This window comes from Oryzias latipes, chromosome 22, assembly GCF_002234675.1.
Source record: "Oryzias latipes chromosome 22, ASM223467v1".
NCBI lineage: Eukaryota > Metazoa > Chordata > Actinopteri > Beloniformes > Adrianichthyidae > Oryzias > Oryzias latipes.
Window position 1 is genome coordinate 22,528,178 of NC_019880.2, and position 15,837 is coordinate 22,544,014.

Consider the following 15,837-nt stretch of genomic DNA (forward strand, 5'->3'; position numbering starts at 1 on the left):
CTCTCCGTTGAGACAGGTACATACTCTACCATGTTGACACATTCTGTCTCCAACTCTGTCTGACTTTTGTTGTTGCTTTCTTGTAGGTAGGCTCTGCTCAAGGTATCGGCTAGCAGCATGTCTCGGCCTGGAACATAGGTTATGTTTATCTCATATTTCTGTAGTCTCAATAACATCCTTTGCAGTCTCTTAGGCGCTTGCATCAGTGGTTTTTTGAAAATGTTTTCGAGCGGCTTATGATCTGACTGCACTCTAACAAGACGACCGTATGTGTATTGGTGGAATTTTTCCATGCCAAATACAATGGCTAAGCACTCCTTTTCAATTTGTGCATAACCTCTTTCTGTGAGCGTTAATGCACGACTTGCAAATGCCACTGGCTTACCTTTTTGAGTCAGAGCAGCACCTAACCCCGTCTCACTGGCATCACACTGCAGTGTCAACTCCTCTTCTGGGCTGTAATATTTTAAAACTGGGACTTGTGTTATTTTTTCTTTCAGTCTTTTAAATGCATCTTCTTGCACATCTGACCATTCCCACAGGCTGTCTTTGTGAGTAAGTTGTCTCAGAGGTTCACAGTCATCTGATAAATGTTTGTAAAATTTTGCCAAATAGTTGATCATTCCTACCAGTCTCTGCACACCTTTAACATCCGTCGGTGCTGGCATCTCTTTGATTGCTCTCACCTTTTCCGGGTCAGCTCTCAGACCATCGGCTGTGAGCAGATGTCCAATGTATGGAACTTCTCTTCTCCTTAGTTTGAGTTTCTCCGCATTCAGTTTTATGTTTTTCTCTCTGCATCTTTCTAGAAAAAGTCTCAGGTTTCTGTCATGATCTTTCTCCGCTTCCTCAGTTGTATCACCTTTTCCTGTGATCAGAATATCATCAGCGATGACGTATGTGCCAGGTAGGTTCTCCAATGCCTGCATCAGTCTGCGCTGAAAAACCTCTGGAGCTGGGCTGATCCCCATCGGCATCCTCAGCCAACGAAAACGACCAAATGGTGTTGCGAATGTTGTGAGCTGACTTGACTCCTCCGTGAGCTTTACATGCCAGAATCCATGTTTCACGTCACATACTGTGAAGACCTTAGCTTTTGACACATCTGGTAGTATGTCATCTATTGTCGGTAGTGGAAAATGACTTCGCTTTAACGCTTTGTTAAGCGGTCTTGGGTCAATACAGATTCTGGGTCTGCCATTCGGTTTCTGCACAGTCACCATACCACTGATCCATTCTGTACTGTGTTCCACAGGTGTTATGATCCGTCTGTCTTCAAGACTTTTCAGTTCTTCCTTCAGTGGTTTCATCATTGACACCGGGACTCTGCGTTTCGGCAGTTTAACAGGCTGCACTGTTGGGTCTATTTCCAGCTCATATTCACCTTTTAAGCATCCCTCTCCTGTAAATACATCTTGAAATTCTGTTTTTATCTCCTCCAACAACCAGGTATTTTCTTCTGCAGGTGCTTTTGTCACTGAGCTGTCCAAAGCGTAGATGTTGTCATATTTGACTTGTATTAGCTTCATTGCTTCACTTGCTGATCTTCCAAGTAGAGGTGTTTTGCAGTCCTCTCCTACCACTTGGAACTCTACTTTGTATTTTTTATTGTTTTTTGGATTAACCATTTTGACTTTACATTTTCCTAATGGACACAACTTTGACTTGTTGTACATCACTAGCACCTTATCCGTGTGCTCCATTTTTACGTTCGGGTTCAACAGGTTAATGGGAATGACGTTGCATGTTGCACCACAGTCGATCTGAAACTGTACCAGGCTGTTGTCAATCATCATGCCTGCAAAAAGCTGTTCCTTCTTTTTCCCGACTCCTTCATCAAACTGGTTCACTTCTTCAGCAGTTTGTGTTATGGCTGTGACTGTCAGTATGTCCTCACCTGAGTCTGAATCTTGCTCTGTCACTGTGTGGACCGTTTTTCTTTTTTCTCTCGGAGTGTTTTCCTTCCTGACGGTTTTACTCCTGCATGTTATGGCAAAATGATTTTCTCTGCCACACTTTTTACAGTTTTTTCCATATGCTGGGCATTTTGATTTGATTCTTTCATGTGTTCTTCCACAATATCTGCAGGAAATCCCTCTCTCTTGACTTTTCTTCTCTTTTTGTCTTATTACATGTAACTCTTCTAATGTCTGTCCTGTTATGGTTTTGTTGTATTCTCTTGAAATCTCCATTGCTCTGCATATATCCAGACATTTGTCTAATGTGAGATTCTCTTCTCTGAGCAGCCGTTCTCTCCAACTGGAGCTGCTTGTCCCACAGACAATCCTGTCTCTGATCAATGAGTCTCTTAATTGTCCAAAGTTGCAGGTACTTGCTAGCATTCTCAGGTCTGTAACATATTTATCAATATTTTCTCACAGAGCCTGATTGCGTGCAAAAAATCTGTATCTTTCAACTGTTTCATTAACTTTGGGATTACAGTGTTCATCTATTTTAGCCATCAGACCACTCACTGTTACTCTTGACTCAGCTCCGATGAGCGTTCCACAGAGCTCTCTTCCTCGTTCCCCGATGAGATAGTAAAACAGCTTCACTCTTGCCTTTTCCTCCGTGTCTGGCAGAGCTAGTTCCATGTAGAGTGTAAACTCTTCTTTCCATGTTTTCCATGCTTTCGGAAGGTTTGCTGCGTCCATACTCCATTGTGCAGGTGGTTTTAATCCATCCATCTTTTACACTTTCTGTCGTGCTGCTGTCTTCGGCGTCTGTCCTGCTGCTTCAAGCTGTTAGCACCCACGCGGCTAACTAGCTTAGCCTAGCTTAACGGGACGGTCCGCTCCGCTTCTTCTTCACTCACGCACCGGGTGTGTCGTTCGAAGCACCGCTGCCACCATGTTTAATGTCTCTTTCCCTGCACAAACTCCACTGTAGACAATGTCTGTTTTACCCTTGTCCAGGGGACCTTTTAATAAACTCCTTGCTTCGACATTACAAGTACACAGCCTTCACTTCCGGTGTTACACTCTCAACTCCCCGGTCGGAACCCAAAACTAAACAAGCAATTCCTATTGCTACACATACGCCCCCTTCTGCAGATGAAATGTCCCGTTTCAGCATAAAACAATAAAGAGGAATGAAAATAGTGTTTTATATTAGCTTTGGAACGTTGAAAATGCCAAAAAAAAGTGCTCCTCCTTTTGTGTGACGGAAGCGTCACACAGACGTAGAGTCTTGTCTTTGGTGGAGGAAGAAAGGATTCAAGCAAACAGCTGCAGGGACACCGACGACGGATTCATCGGGCTGCAGAGATCCTGCTAACCAACCATCAATAAATAAAACTTTAATGAATCGGAAATCAAACAAATGACCTTCCAGACATTTGGAACGTTATCAATAAGCATTCAGCTCACCTGTTCAACAAAGTTTAGTCGGTCTGCTCTGCTGCTGCACGGCGTTCACCTGCTGCTCTGCATGCTAACTTCCACTGGAATCTCCTAAAATTACGACTTTTTTTCTCCTAAATTTACGAGTTTTTATCTCCTAAATGTATGAGTTTTTATCTCCTAAATTTACGAGATAAAATCTCGTAATTTTTTTTTTTTTTTTTTGGTGGCTCTAATTTTTTTTTTTTTTTTGGTGGCCCTAATACTCCCAGTGATGAAAGTCTTCCGGGAATTCCCGGAAATCCGGGTTTTTGAGCAAACCGAACGTACTTTCCGGGAAATAAAGACCTGGGGCCTCATTTATAAAACTTTGCGTAGGATTTGCGTCAGAGGTGGCGTACGGATGAAACATAGGACGTGCGTACGCACAGAAATATTCGGATTTATTAAACCGTGCGCACGCACATCCTACGCATCTTTCCCTTTATAAATCACAACCGATTCTAAATGCAGCGCAGCTTTTTGCGGCTACATGACACGCCTATAGTTGCCCATAAATAGTCCGTGAAACGCCCACAAATTAATATTCATGGCTTGCTAAATCATGGCAAACAGAGAGGAAATCAAAAAAACGTAACTTCACTCAATGTGAAGTAGAAGTTATCGTTGGCGAGGTGGAAAAGAGGAGAAGAATGTTGTTTGGAGGGCACAGTGTGGGCATTACTAATGCCAAAAAGGCACGTGAGCGGCAAACGGTGGCAGACGCCGTAAATGCTGTAGCCTCACAACCTCGGACCGTGGCCGAAATAAAAAAGAAATGAAAGAAATGATCGGACATCAAAGTCGAGGCAAAAAAACGTCTAGCGCTGCATCGGCAGAGTGTGTCCGCCGGGTGGGGGGGGGGGGGGGGGGGGACGGGGGGGACGCCGACGCGCCAGGGTCAGGCTGACACAGGAAAGAGAAATAATTCAAATGAATGCAGTCAAGTCACATGTATGCAGGCTACACAATTACAGATTATTAATATAGAACAATTTTATTTTAGTTGCTGGGTGTTCCAGCGGGGCCAGTGGTTACGATGCTGCAGCTGAGCAGCCGTCTGGACCCAGCGTCTCCACGGCACGCGGCTCTCAACCCTCCAGCAGTGGACGTGTCCTCACTGATGCAGTCCTTGAAATGCAGAGGGAAGTCAGTAGTTCAATCAGAGAGGTGGCCAAGGAGTTGGGCGAACTCAAGACTGACTGAAATAAACTGCACGATGAGGGAATTCTTAAATAAATAATATTTTCCACACCTCTTTTTCTTTATAAGCGACGCATCACTTCCAAACGCCGGCGCACAGCAGCAGCAAATGGCTCAAATGCGTGGGGATGGGGTTCAGGGTCGGGGCCAACACAGCAATCAGCGCCAGGGGGTAGAGGCACGTTTTTAAGCTGTGCCACATTGTGTAGCACAGCACATGCCAGCACGATTTGGCACACACTGTCACTTTCACGTGTTTCTTCCATCTGCGGACGGTGTCACCATTTCTCATTTCACCCGTTTTTGTGCGTACGCCTGGGTCAGAGCTTGCGTGGAGGACCGCACATTTTCCCGTCAAGTTTGCTTTTTATAAATCTCAACTATTGCGTAGAGAGTGGCGTACGCCTTCTTTTGTGCGTACGCAACGTTTATAAATGAGGCCCCAGATCTCTAGGGACAAATCGCTTTCCGGATTAGAAAATGGTCTGAAATCAGCTAATTTTAGCTTTATTTTCTATATTTCTCCGCAGATCGCTTCCTCTATGGTCGTGGCCATCTCTCGTCTTCCGGGCCTAATTGACCAATGACGGGACGTTTTAGTTGCTTTCGGATGCGTCGATGGGTCTGATTGGCTCTGTCTGCACCACGTGGTCAGCGTGACTTGCTTCCCTAGAGACCAAAACTGGCGGACCCACGCTAAACTTTCACAAACACATCTGAAGAGTTTGCGATCAAATTTGTGTTAAAATAATGGCAGGCATCGTCATTATTGAGCGTGGTCACGACCTCAGTTGTGAGAAGACGATAAAAAACAAATTGAAGTGGTCTTGGCTGGAAAAAAAAAGATTTTTAAGGTAGTGTAGGTCAAATACTTTTTTGTGTAAAATAATCTCAAAACCACATTTTGAAATAATTTCAATTTTAGTTTTGAGTTTCAGTTTTTATTTTGAATACATTTCTCTAATTTATTTTTATTTCCTAATTACCATGATTTAGTTCAGTATAGTTGACATTAATTATAAGTATTTGATGGTTTGGACCCGCACTCCCTTAAAAAATAATGTTTACAATGTTTAGTTTAGTTTGTATGTTTGTTTTGATATTTCCCAGATTACTTAGTATTGGTGTTAAAGAATTGATGTATTATGTTATAGAATTATAGTTTAAAGCAGATCCCATATTTTGATGTAATTATAGTTTGAGAAAACAGTGCAAGTGGATGTTGTACATCAGTCATTTCTAAAGCAGAAATAATGTATAAATAACTGAGGTATTTTCATAGAATATCATAGTTACTGGTGTTCTTTTTGCCATTTGGGGCTTTGATGTTACTATATTTTAGCAATTGTATGTTTTGCAGCTTTAAGGAAAAGCGTAGATTGTAGGATTGTGTTACTTTGAGCAATTTTCCAAATTCTTTTTTAGGACCAGCAAGTCCTTAATGGAGAGTCAAACTAGGGGTTTGAATGACAAATCACGATGCTCCAATTAGTCTTAGTTTCTTGATAAAGAAGTGAATAACTAGCTGCCAGAATGCACCAGAATGCATCTAAGACCACGTATTTTTCCAAAATTTCGCTCTGTGCCCGCCATATCGCTCAAAGAAAAGTTCAGGGATTTTTTCCTTGCCTGACTTTCATCACTGTACTCCGTCGTACGTTTGAGATTAGCTATGTAAAAAAAAAAAAAAACAATTCAGCGACAAAACTAAACAGGAACATGACAGTGTTCTAGGGCAGTGTTTTTCAACCTTTTTTGAGCCACGGCACACTTAAACCTTGACAAAAATCCCGCGGCACACCAGCATCCAAAAAAAAGAAAAGCAGTAATTCATGATGAAATTCATGGTCTGTATTGATCGACAGCCCCCCCCCCCCCCCCCCGCAATCTCACGTGCATTTTGTGATAATTGTGGCCGAAAAAGCAGGAAGTTGCGGCTGTTTTTTCTAAGACATGAAATAAAAGTTAAATTAGAAAATTTAGAAACTGTTTGTTTATTCGTTGAGGTTTCTAGACATTTCACGCGGACAACGCGGGGACACTGGCCCTTTAAGCCAATGCATCATGGGAGATGTAGTGTGAAAACTGCCCAAAAAGGGCAGAAAGACTCGCGTCTGTGAGCTTCATTGTTTTGTTCACGGTCTGACACGGTCTGACACCGGACTCTGTGGAAAGCTACACCGCTAAAGACGAGCTTTAGCTGGTATTTATGTTAGAACTGAGCGACTTTATGAGCAGAATTGAGAACAAGGAAGTGAAGACATTAACCACTTCTGATTGGTCAGACTGATGACATGTGATTAAGCCTTCAACAATGATTGGCGGAGACAGTTAAAGGGGCGGGACTTTTCCGCAAACCGCTATAGCTGCAGGTAAATACCGTCATTCTTATCAAAATGTCTTTAATAGAATCAAATAAACACAAAGAAAAAGTAATTTTAAGATCTTTTATATTCCTAACTACTCAGTGTTTTATCAGGGCCTGTTTGGATGAACAAAGAGCTGATTTCCTGGAGATGGAAAATGTTTTTAGATCAGTGAATGATTAATGAGGGCAATTTCCCACGGCACACTTGACCATCTCTGGTTGAAAAACACTGTTCTAGGGATCAGCTTGAATCAAAAGAACAGTAGTGTTATTCGAGTAAAATGAATTTATATCCAATCCAGCCCCAGTTTTTACCCGACGACCTCAATAGAGCCTCAAGCAGTTGGGAGGCAAAAGGTGGATAGATCTGTACAAATGTAATTCTACGCCTCCCCAGGGTTCATGTTCTCTGTCGTCATCAGTACTAGTGTCAAGATTATGACTACTTTGTTGGTACTTGGTTGTAATGTCAGTACTAACACTACAAGTAATGTCAGTAAGGGGGTTACTAAGTCAGAGTCAAGATTTTTTATCCTAATGCTCCTCAGAATAAGCTAAACCCCAGACGTCTTCTTTTTGTCAGTAATTTCGTCCTTGTTCTTCATGATTTTTAGTAAACGCGGTCAAGTTTTTCTGTCTGACCTGCTGTGACAGCCGAGCTCTCGGCAATCAATGAGTGTTTTTATTTTACAGTTGAGTTCTGGAATCATCAAGCGTTGGTTTTTGTTTTCACTACGCCAACATGGCTGACTTCTGTCATGCTGATGTCACAGAAAAACAGCCAATAAGATGGTGAAAACATTTTGCATCGCAGCTGGACATTATCACATCATTACACTTTCAGTTTGCTGAATGTATATCAACCAAGCTTTGGACATTTACAGAAGTTGTAGTCTTTGTTTGCTGCTTTAAGCGAAAACATCTGCATTTTGGAGTCCTTTTTTTTTTTTTTTAAATTGTAAAAATGGCAAACCAGAGACGTTTATCCAGAAGGACGGACAGCAGGGGGGCCGAAGCCGTTTTCCCAGCTCTTCCACAGAATTGATTGCCTGAATTTATGGCTGGAAAAGGGAGAAAGAGCGACTTCTTCAGAAGAAACAAAGAACTGGACCAAGCAAAATGGCAATTTCAGAAAGAAAAGAAGCAAAAAGATCATTTGAAGAAAATCAAATGAGGAAAGTTCTGAGGAGGCAGAAAAATCAGTTGATGAAGACCTGAAGGCAGAAGAAGCAGAAGCCAAACGTCTGCAGGAAGAAGTGGTTGATGGCTTTCCGGCAAGAAACATCCATATCTAAACTGCTTTTGAAGGAAGAGCTGGAGTAGATGACGGTTCGGTACCAAGACCTCACCTCCAAATGGGACTCTGAGATCCTCGAGGCCAGACTACAAGCTTGGAGCCAAAGCTCGGCAAAGAAGCGCCCGTCCACACACGGGGGCGGAAAAACAACCCTCTGGAGGAGCCTAAAGCGGAGCCGGTAGTCTCTGCCTAGTGGTTGGTCTGCTGGACTTTGCCGCTTTGTGCATCACATCTGCCGCAAAGCAGACACAGCTGGAGGAGGAGAACGGCCCTCATGGATCAGCTGCTGAGAGGTAATCCTGGTCCAGGCCCGGTCCAACAGCAGTTTCACTTGTCGGTGGTCCATGTCCAACGCGTGGAGGAGAACCAAAGCCCCTCACAGGAACCAGACACCATCTGGACTCAGAGACCCTTGAGGTATCTGAGGAGGATGTTAAGCTCCCAGGTGAGCCAGACACTTGCTGGGTCTGAGAAAAGAATAGACCTGAACTGACTGGAGCGCTGACAACTAGCCCTGATGTTATTATGTCTGCCTCAGCTTTCAAAATCATTTTTTGGAAACATGTAGTTTTAGGCTTTTTAGGGTTTTAGCTTGTTTGGAGTATTTTATTAGGTTTGAGGTCTTTTCTTCATTTTCTGTTGTTCTTAAATAAGGTTCAATAGTTTTTCTCTACATTGTTTAAATATGTGAACTCAGGTTTATTTTCTTGTGTGTAAAATTAAAAAAAAATCTATTTGGATGAATGCTGTAAAACGTTCAACCCATTGTTTTCCTGTTTCTCTTCTTTATTATACAATCTTCCTCCATTTTTGCCGCTAAACTTCTTCTACAATTTTCCATTTATTTTAACCAGTCAACTATTCAAATGTTCAGCTCTTTTAGATTTTAACAGCTATGACTTAAACTCCTTCAAATCCTTGAACTTTCCCAGATATTCCAGGATTTTCAGGAATTTTGCCTCCATTGATATACATGGGGAATCCTTGGTGCAGAAGCTCGCCGTTCGATACCCGGCTCTGGTATTTTTCACAAAAATATATATTTTTTGTTTTTGTACTGTTTGCACTTGATTTATGGTCAACTTTGAGCTTTTTTTTCATAATTTATTTGCCAATTATTAGCCTTTAGGTTTCATTTTCAATCAGCAATATAGTATGAACCTTGCATTTTCTTTTGGAAGTCCAGCTCCTTCTAGTTTTATTTAATTTAACAACTTTTTTAATGTTTACTTTAGTAGTTAAGGTTTTTTCAGCTTCATCATCTGGACTAAAACATGCGGTGAAAGGGTGAACCTTTCTCTGGACTGATGCTTTATTGAATCTGTCGTGACGGCCACCATGTACAGTATATGTTGCAGGTTTTTTACCGCTGCAGTCTCGACTGGTGTCGGCTCACCTGTTACTATGACAACATGCCTGCACCACGTACCAAACAGTAAAGTGATTTAAACCAAAAAAGTAACAAGAATAAAGTGCTAAAAATGGATTAAATATTCATTTCTTTTGTGAGGGACCATGGTATGAGCGGGATAATGGCTTTCAAAGCATTCATTATCAGGAATGAATGGACTTCACGAAAGCAACCGTCTACGCCTTTGTGTCATCCGTTAAGTTCTGATAATAGACATTTCGTCTGGCATTATCCCTGACATGCGTTTCATGGTGTCCCGTTTTATAACAACAGCATTGGAAAGTGCACACGTTTGGGCACTTTTTCAGAGAATTGCCTGCAAGCTAGGTTTTCTCAAATGTTCCAGTAGACCAAAAGTCTGTCAGGGACCTCATGTCAGCGGGAAAGTTCTTCTCCAACTCACACTTAACCCTTGTGCTATCTTAGATGACCCCACCCTTACATTGATGTGTTCTCCCTACCATGACAAAGGTGGATAAAGGTGGAAAGATTTCATGTAATCCATGGACACCAGTGAAGATCACAAATCATTGAAGAAAAAAGGTTCAGAGCACTGTCTAGTGGGTCTAGATGACCCAACTCCCAATGTTAAAGTGCCTAGGATAGCACAAGGGTTACGTAATAAGTCCAAGTTTAGGTTCAGATTTACTGAGGGGCTCAGCTGCCTCTGTGTAGCCAAATGTGGCTCAGATGGGAGGAGAAGCTCTGCCAAGTCTCTGAGAAGTCATGTTGATCTTCATTCCACCTTCCATTCATGTTCAGGGGGCTGCGCATGCAACCCTAATCCAAGTTAGATCTTGTTCGTGTAGATGCTTGCTTCTTTGCTCATGAATTTTACTGAATTCATTTTCAATAGGAGGCTTTGTTAGAAATGATGTTTGACATCCTCTGCTAAAGTTTTCGTGCAGAAATGTCTTACAAGCTGCTGCTTGAGATGTGTGACTGTGCGCAGGAATCAAAGGAAAAGTTTAGAGTTACAAATGTGGAGAGAAATACTTTCACCTTTGAACAAATATTTCTTTCAATAAATGTGATGTTGTCGGCATGCTGCAAGCGACACGTCTGGGAGAAGACGTAAACAACATGAAGGTGAGAAGGAGGCGTGTCAAACAGATGTTTTCATTTTTTCAACCCTGCAGACATTAGCACAAAATCCTGCAGACCATGTTCACATGATAACTTTGTGCTCCTTGCCTGACAGTTAGAAATGAGGAAAGTAGACAAGCATTTCAATGAGCCTTTACACATACTTCACAAAACCCTTTAGCTGTTTGGCACAGCCACTACATACAATGTCCACGTAGGAAATTTCGGCCTTTATGATGCATGAAATACGGCATTCATCAGTGTTTTTTGCGTTCGTCGATATGCGCAGATGTCCGTCGAGGGTTTCGGCCGACAGGTCTTTACGTGAATTCGGTTTTGAGCTGTTCAACATTTTTTAGTTTGTTGAGGTTTATAGACAATTACTACGTACGGTAAATCTTATGCAACTGTGTGTGATTTTTAGGAGATGCACGTGTGACTTTCCACGACCGTTCCACGTATGTCTAACAGGCTTTTCACGCAGGAACCTTTTTACATCACGTAAACATTGAACACATTAGGTTCAAATGACGTAATTGACTCATAAATCACTAATGGATTTCATATCTACAGCACAATAATCAATTCATCAATCAATCGCTTCATTTACACAGCACTTTTCATCAACATGCTGTTAAACACAAGGTGCTGAACACATAAGGCATATATAAACATTGCTTAAAACAATAAAAAGTCAGAAGAGGCATCAGATGAAAGCAACAACAGTAAAACAGACATAAAAATAGAAAATAAATGATAAACCATAAAAGCAATAAAATAGTCAAAAAGCCCAATATATAAATAAATAAGTTATTAAGTAAGTTATGTAAAAGCTTAGTTGAAAGATGTGTCTTTGATTTGCACAGAGGCAGAAACCCTCAGATCCTCGGATAACATATTCCACAATTGAGGACCACGATGCTGAAAGGAAGCATCGCCGAGAGTCCGGCTTCACAGGGTGGGAAGAGATACAAGGGCAGAACCTGAGGATGGAAAAGTTCTGGAAGGTTTGTAAGAACTGTGATGAGTAAGGTAAGAAGGTCCCAATGCATTAAGACACCTAGCCCTTGTGCTATCCAAGGCACGTTAACGTTGGGAGTGGGGTCATCTGGACCCCACAAGATAGCACTAGGGTTAAAAAGTAGAAGAAGAGTCTTAAAATCCACCCTGAAGCTGACAGGCAGCCAGTGTAGAGACTTCCAGACAGGAGGGATGTAAGCTGTCTTCTTTGTGTTAATTAAAACACACACGGTTCGTGTTCTAAGTTGGTTTACATGTTCTTTGCGTGGGTTTGTCGTATTTCTTCCGTGGTGTAACGCGTTTTTTTGTGAGAAAATTTCACCTAGAGACCACGACTTTTCACAGTTTTATGTACGTGTGATCAATTTTTATCTGTATAAAATGTGACTCGTGCGACGTTAGTACATTCTATCGTGACGTCTCTTAACCCCTGTGCTATGTTGTGGGGTCCAGATGACCCCCCCCTTACATTGACGTGTTCTCCCCACCATGACAAAGGTGGATAAAGGTGGAAAGATTTCATGTAATCCATGGACACCAGTGAAGATCACAAATCATTGAAGAAAAAAGGTTCAGAGCACTGTCTAGTGGGTCTAGATGACCCAACTCCCAACGTTAAAGTGCCTTGGATAGCACAAGGGTTAAGGAAAGTCCACAGCTCCGTCTGCTTTTCTCCACAAACCTCCACAGGCCCAGACTTCCCCAAAATCTGCACACCCGCGCAGGTCAACCCCCCTGTGGGTCAAACCCTTATAGGTGCAACAAAACAGGTTTTTGTTGTTTTCCTTCCCTCCTCCAGTTCAGGAGGAAGAAACTGTTTTTTGTGTCTCTTCTATGAGAAACACACAACACACCTGATTTAACTGAACACAAACGCAGCCTGAAAGTCGCATTCCTTTTGTTTGCTACTCAGGTACCTCACATGTGTTTTAGTTTGGATAACATTTTTCTTTTTTCACATTTAACTGTTTGGAATTTTCATTTTCTGAGCTATGGAGTTTAGATTCCCGTTTGGTTGTGCATTTGGAGATGAACGGTGTCACGGTCCGGACTCCAGCCCAGGTTTTCCTCCCTTCTCAGTTTCATTCCTCATACCTGCTGCTCATCATAATCAGTCCAGCATAAAAGCAGCCAAGATCCAAGCCTCCTCTGCCAGATGATCTTCTGCTTCAGCTCTCAGAACCAGAACTAGAACCAGAGCTGCTTCAGCTCTTCATCGTTTCTGCTCTGCTCCAGCTCACTGGTACCAGCTTGGTTCCTGTTCTGGGATCCGGCCCTGCTCATCTCTAAGATCTGCCATTTCCTTTCAATAAACTGTTGTTGTAATTGAGCGCCTGAGTCCAACAGCCCACATCGCAAACGGAGAACTTTTTTTGAAAAAAGGTGAAGCAGAACTTTGACAAGTCTGCTGATTTCTTTTCACCGGAGACCCAAAGAAGTCTGAGAAAACAAACGGTCAGGAAAAAAAGCTTCATTGTCAGGTTTTACTCCCAGGTTTCTCTGGTTGGCGTAAACCATCAATATTCCTCGAAACCTTAGACTCAAAGATGAACAAGTTTCCAGGAAGCTGACAGCTCCTTGACTTGGTCAGAGTCGGATTCTGCCCAACAAACGGGCTCAGACCAGAACTTTGTCAGAGCTGTCCCCTGTAGGAGTGATGGTGCCGGGGAACTCAGGATCTGGAAGTTGATCCTCGTGGGATGAGGATCTGTCTGGATCTTCTCAGCAGGTCTCATCTCATCTCCATCGGAGCTAAAAGAGGAGCTTAGAAAAACAGCGTTTTTCCGTGTCGAGCTGTCATTGTTTTGTCAAAACCCAAACGCTTCCTCCTCAAGTGGGATGAAACAAATGTTGAGAGTAATTATTTGTAAATAGGCTTTTCCTCAGGCCTGTTTCCAAATGATCTCTCCTTTTTTTAATCCTGCTCTTGAAGTTCTGATCCCTCCAGCGAAGCGGCAGCAGGAGAAGCCGAGTGTGGCTGAGCGGGCAATTATTCATCAGCAGTCATCCCCCACCAGCCTTTCTGTTTCCTTCCCTTTAATCTCTCCGTCTGACACCTCTTCCTCATCTCCCTCACTCCACGTCTTCTTTTGTTCCTCTCTGTCACTCCTTTCCTTTCCCATCTTTCTCTCCACTTCACAGCTCTCCTTCCTTTCAGTCTTCCTCTCTTGTGGTGCTCCTCTTCTCACCAACTTCCGATTATTTCATTTGTCTTTCACTGATTGAGTTTTCTCATCCCCCTTTTGAGATATAAAGAAAACTTTCATCTTTTTCTCAATCTTCATTCTGCATCAGCTCTTCCTCAGCTTCAACTGTTCTGTCAGCCAACTCATCATCGTCTTTTAGCTGTTAGCAGTTTTATATTTTCCATTTAAAAAAATATTTTTTATTCATTCATAGTCTTTGAGTTTGTTAGTTTAAATTCTATTATCATAGCCAATCACAGTTCATGCTGACTGTGTGGGATGTTTGTCTTTTCCTTGGATTAACATGGTTGCTCTGACTTCACCTCTCCGAGGCCACAGAGTAGAGGCTGAACTCTTGTGTCCAAAACGGGATAACGGATTGTGGAATCCACCGTCAGTGTGTTCTGACGGAAAGTAACTTATTGTCAGTCCGCTTCTCGGTAAAACTTCAAAAGATGCGCTTTTGACTTTTGAGTCTTATTGAATCTTTTTTGTTTTTGTTTCTGGAAAACTGGGTTTGACTAACAGCATTTCTTTACAGTCCGTTTTTAGAAAAAGGTGTCCTGACAGTATTCTTACTTTCATTAAACTTGGGGTTTGGAATCATAACAGTATCCCTTTTGCTAACTTAGATGACCCCACCCGTACATTGACGTGTTCTCCCTACCATGACAAAGGTGGATAAAGGTGGAAAGATTTCATGTAATCCATGGACACCAGTGAAGATCACAAATCATTGAAGAAAAAAGGTTCAGCGCACTGTCTAGTGGGGGTCTAGATGACCCAACTCCCAATGTTAAAGTGCCTAGGATAGCACAAGGGATAAATAAAAAAAAGCTTCTTGAGCCAAAAGGTCAAAGTCATCATCTCAAACTTTATCCTTGTTTTATATTTATTTCAAAAATCTAAAACACTGCTGGACTTTTAAATCTTTTGCTTCCCTTCAGCCAAATAGTTCTGCTGGTTTTGTAAAAGTCTGTCACAATATTTAATAAGATTTATTCCATGGTCCAGGTGAATTCTCCATTCTGATTGGTTGCTGGGTGTGCATTAAAAAGTGATAATGCATACCCTAAAAAAGAAGTTCCGGTCACTTTGCTTAATTCTTCTGTATCACTGCTTTGTTACTGTGACCACTCGCCGCACCACGTATCAGATAGTCCACTTTTTGTGAAAAAAGTGATTCAAACCCTAAAAAATACAGAGAATATAGTACTGGAAACTGATTGAATTTTTATTGCTGTTTTAAGGGACCATGGTATAAGCTGGTTAATGGCGTTTAAAGTGTGTATTATCCGGAATGAATACACTTCGCAGAAGCAACCGTCCGATGCGCCGCACTTCATCGGCTAGTATCCCTTACTTAATTATTAGTTGACGACAAATTTGAACACACTGTTTGGGGAATAAACCCACAAAATGAGCAGAGAGTTTTTTCTTTTTCTTTTTGGAAAATCTTGTAAAAGAATCAAAGTGATAAAAACTGGGTTAGAAATTTGTAAAAACTAGTAAATATATATATATTTATATATATATAAATGCATTTTTGCTGATCATGACTTTCTCATCTATAGAGCTAAGCTATTTTTGTTCCCATATGAATTTGGTTTGAGATTTCAGTGGTGTAACCCTTGTGCTATCCTAGGCACTTTACCATTGGGAGTTGGGTCATCTAGACCCACTAGACAGTGCGCTGAACCTTTTTTCTTCAATGATTTGTGATCTTCACTGGTGTCCATGGATTACATGAAATCTTTCCACCTTTATACACCTTTGTCATGGTAGGGAGAACAACGTCAATGTAAGGGTGGGGTCATCTAAGATAGCACATGGGTTAAAGTGTTTGCCCGTAGTTTCTTTAGATTACTGTTGCATTAATGAAGAAC